Source organism: Perissodus microlepis, chromosome 17, assembly GCF_051167445.1.
Source record: "Perissodus microlepis isolate ML-2025 ecotype Zambia chromosome 17, ASM5116744v1, whole genome shotgun sequence".
NCBI classification, from domain to species: domain Eukaryota; kingdom Metazoa; phylum Chordata; class Actinopteri; order Cichliformes; family Cichlidae; genus Perissodus; species Perissodus microlepis.
The window spans coordinates 20,645,350-20,650,323 of NC_140477.1; positions in this window are offsets into that span (position 1 = coordinate 20,645,350).

A 4,974-nucleotide genomic window follows, 5' to 3' on the forward strand; every position below is an offset into this window, starting at 1 on the left:
GTTGAACAAACAAATTAATTTAGTCATTATTTCAATAATTAAATTTGTTTTCTGGTAATTAAAATTATGAGTTAGTTGAACTTAAAATAATCATTTCTATGCGAAGACAATCTAACTCAAATGAATAACATTTTTTTTGAGTTGAACCAAACAAAACCTTTCACATCTTATCAATTTAATTTGTTTCCTTTTAAATGTATTTAAAAATTGTGTTTGACTGACTCAATTTAATTAAATTGTAATGATGTATGTAGATTTCATTGAACCAAAATATATGTACAGGGAGTGCAGAATTATTAGGCAAATGAGTATTTTGTCCACATCATCCTCTTCATGCATGTTGTCTTACTCCAAGCTGTATAGGCTCGAAAGCCTACTACCAATTAAGCATATTAGGTGATGTGCATCTCTGTAATCAGAAGGGGTGTGGTCTAATGACATCAACACCCTATATCAGGTGTGCATAATTATTAGGCAACTTCCTTTCCTTTGGCAAAATGGGTCAAAAGAAGGACTTGACAGGCTCAGAAAAGTCAAAAATAGTGAGATATCTTGCAGAGGGATGCAGCAGTCTCAAAATTGCAAAGCTTCTGAAGCGTGATCATCGAACAATCAAGCGTTTCATTCAAAATAGTCAACAGGCTCGCAAGAAGCGTGTGGAAAAACCAAGGCGCAAAATAACTGCCCATGAACTGAGAAAAGTCAAGCGTGCAGCTGCCAAGATGCCACTTGCCACCAGTTTGGCCATATTTCAGAGCTGCAACATCACTGGAGTGCCCAAAAGCACAAGGTGTGCAATACTCAGAGACATGGCCAAGGTAAGAAAGGCTGAACGACGACCACCACTGAACAAGACACACAAGCTGAAACGTCAAGACTGGGCCAAGAAATATCTCAAGACTGATTTTTCTAAGGTTTTATGGACTGATGAAATGAGAGTGAGTCTTGATGGGCCAGATGGATGGGCCCGTGGCTGGATTGGTAAAGGGCAGAGAGCTCCAGTCCGACTCAGACGCCAGCAAGGTGGAGGTGGAGTACTGGTTTGGGCTGGTATCATCAAAGATGAGCTTGTGGGGCCTTTTCGGGTTGAGGATGGAGTCAAGCTCAACTCCCAGTCCTACTGCCAGTTTCTGGAAGACACCTTCTTCAAGCAGTGGTACAGGAAGAAGTCTGCATCCTTCAAGAAAAACATGATTTTCATGCAGGACAATGCTCCATCACACGCGTCCAAGTACTCCACAGCGTGGCTGGCAAGAAAGGGTATAAAAGAAGAAAAACTAATGACATGGCCTCCTTGTTCACCTGATCTGAACCCCATTGAGAACCTGTGGTCCATCATCAAATGTGAGATTTACAAGGAGGGAAAACAGTACACCTCTCTGAACAGTGTCTGGGAGGCTGTGGTTGCTGCTGCACGCAATGTTGATGGTGAACAGATCAAAACACTGACAGAATCCATGGATGGCAGGCTTTTGAGTGTCCTTGCAAAGAAAGGTGGCTATATTGGTTGCTGTTTTGTTTTTGAATGTCAGAAATGTATATTTGTGAATGTGGAGATGTTATATTGGTTTCACTGGTAAAAATAAATAATTGAAATGGGTATATATTTGTTTTTTGTTAAGTTGCCTAATAATTATGCACAGTAATAGTCACCTGCACACACAGATATCCCCCTAAAATAGCTACAACTAAAAACTACTTCCAAAAACATTCAGCTTTGATATTAATGAGTTTTTTGGGTTCATTGAGAACATGGTTGTTGTTCAATAATAAAATTATTCCTCAAAAATACAACTTGCCTAATAATTCTGCACTCCCTGTATTACGTGGAAAACCTGCCATCAATCAAATTGAGTTCATCCAATGACTAATTTTTATGAGTGTATATATGTACATATTCACTATTTGATGTTTATCTCCCTGGAGGTTCACACTGAGTATGTTGAGTGTGATATGTTGTTATACTGATAATGCTAGAAGGGGTGGTATTGGGGGCTGTGTGGAGTAAATGTCATGGAAGATGGTAGAAGACTTGTGTCATAGGAAGTAGACGGACCCTGTGTTGTTGTGAACATGTGACTACAAAAGTTCAGTAAACAAGTAGCAACCATATTCCCTGTGTGTGGCTCAGTCATTCTATATTTTCGTTGTGAAGATGCAACACAAGATTAAATTAAGTTTCTGAATTTCTGGACTGACAGTATGATTTTGTCAAACGATAATTAAATGACTTCTTGTCAAACAAAAAAAATAAAATCTTCATGCTGGCCCTTTGTTCGTTTGCAATCATTAGAACAGCTTTGGTGTGTGGAAAGATGCACTATGCAGAGCTTAGGTAGGATCAAAACTTTATAACGTATCACTGCCTCAGGGTTCAATTTACTCTTCAACTCATCATGTCAGGATGATCGCATATTTTACCAAACATTTTAAAAATGAAAATATCAGGATCAGCCTCGGAAAATCACACGTCACTGAGTTCCCTGGACTTTGTGATTGTCGTAAATATTTGTCAATCCAGTGAGCACTGTTAAAGAATTATTTTTTATCCTGAAAACAGCTGTAGTCAATCATCATATCTATTGAGAATTTGGGTCTGTCAAGTAAAGAAGACTTTGTACATTGAATGTATGTGCAATCATTTATCTTGGTTAAGTTTATTTAGGCCTGGAAATAACAAGTTACCCAAAAAAGAAAAACATGCTGAGAAAGGCGATCGTGGCTCAAGAGTTGGCAGTTCGTCTTGTAATCGGAAGGTTGCCAGTTCGAGCCCTGGCTCGGACAGTCTCTGTCGTTATGTCCTTGGGCAAGACACTTCACCCGTTGCCTACTGGTGTTGGTCAGAGGGGCCGATGGCGTGATATGGCAGCCTCGCTTCTGTCAGTCTGCCCCAGGGCAGCTGTGGCTACAACTGTAGCTGCCTTCACCAGTGTGTGAATGTGAGAGTGAATGAATAGTGGAGTTGTAAAGCGCTTTGAGGGTCCGAAAAGCACTATATAAATGCAATCCATTATTATTAAAGGTCTTGTTCCCCTGCTTATTGCCCTTTAGGAAAAGGAGAACTACTGGTCATGTTGAAAGCATGACATTCACTGAGGTTGTTTATGCCCCTACACTGGAGAAAAATTTTAAATCTTTTTTTTTTTTTTATTCACAGAAAATTTATGTAGCTCCAATAAAAAACAACAACTTATATCTTACAATGCAGACATAAAGGAAAAACATTAAAGAGTCTCCAGCAGCAGGTTGCTTCTTCATTGGTTTGCCGGATCTTACAGAAGGTACATTCTGGACAGGTTAAAGTTGACATTTAGAGGCCATTAAGCCATTGAAGACATTAGTGTTTGGGTCCCTTAAAGGAAATGTAGTTTTTAGGACTAATACCACTTTGGTTTTATAGTTTAGATTAAAACAGTCTGACAAAGCAACCGGGGAAAAATCCCAAGCCCCAGAATAGAGATGAGCAGATCAATCCAAATATTAATCGTATTGATACTGTGAGGAGAAAACTATTAGGAGGCAAAGAAACACAGACTCAGAGATTTTACATGTACATGGACGATGCCCCGACACTGCACCAACGTGTGCACTGTGTGTGTCACAGAGGAATCGCGCTGGGGCTCCCAGTACATTCTTTATTTATACCAAGAAAGCTTTCACAGCAGTAGGTGTGGCATGTACAGAACTCAACAACAACTCCTTAAAAGGAAAAACCGTTAGCTTGTCTGTTGAAGCAGGAGGTAGCTTGGTATGTATAGAACTCAATAACATCTCCTTAAAAGGAGAGACCATTAACTTATCTGTTGAAACAGGAGCTTATCTGTTTAGCTGACACAGCACATATTGTCTGCACACAATGTCTCACTCCCTTCCTGCAATTGTCCAACTCATAAGCTCTTCTTCCTTTAAATGAAGCTACAAATAAACATAACATAAAACTCAAAATCTTTCAACAGATACCAATGCTGGTATTGGTATCACATCATTACTAGCATGCTAGGATCAATACTTTAGTTTGTTTCTGTGTGTGTGTGTGTGTGTGTGTGTGTGTGTGTGTGTGTGTGTGTGTGTGTGTGTGAGTGAGTGAGAGAGAGTCGAAGAGAATGTGACATGCTGTATTTGCTCTGGTACAACTTGGCAGCCCGGGGCCGAAAATCTCTTGAAATTATATCAGTATTATTGTCTCACAGAGTTAATTTAATACATTCTTTACACAACTTGTGTGATAGTTGAGCGGAATTTCATCAGAGTAGTGTTTCAATGTATGTGGCGAAACCATGTTTGTGAGAGACAACAGAGACTTCGGTTTGTCACTTTCTGTCTGCATGTTGATTTGGAACACAGCAAACATCATTTAGCATCACAACCTAAGTCACAACTATTTCTTTTGGTTTTCGGTTTCACATCTATTACATCCTTTAATCTCACCCTGACCTGGTTGTGGCAGATGGCCGCCCCTCCCTGAATATATTTCTGGCTAACATTTCTTACTGTTAAAAGGAGATTTATTTTTTTATTCCCTCTGTTGCCAAGTGCTTGCTCATATTGTGTCATCTGATTGTTGGGGTTTCTCCGTTTTGTTGTTGGGTCTGTACCTTACAATATAAACCTCCTTGAGGTGACTAATGTTGTGATTTGGTGCTACATGTATAACAATGAAATTGAATAAACTGAATAAATGTACTACCCATTAGTTAGTGCCTATGGTTCTGGCCATTGTCAAAACTGACCATTGACCCTCTCTACATGCTCTATGTCTATCACATTCTAGATACATAAACACTTGCCAGAGCTGTGTTGCAGAATCATTAGTTCATGAGTTTTTTACCCTTTGGCTTCATGATGCACAGACAAATCTGCAAGTTGAAATGTGGAAGGTGAAAGTAACACCAACCACCTCCTTGTTAAAGGAACTGTTGAACTTTGTGGGTTTTTGTTCTCATCACCAACTTTAATGCTGACACTTTCTCTTTC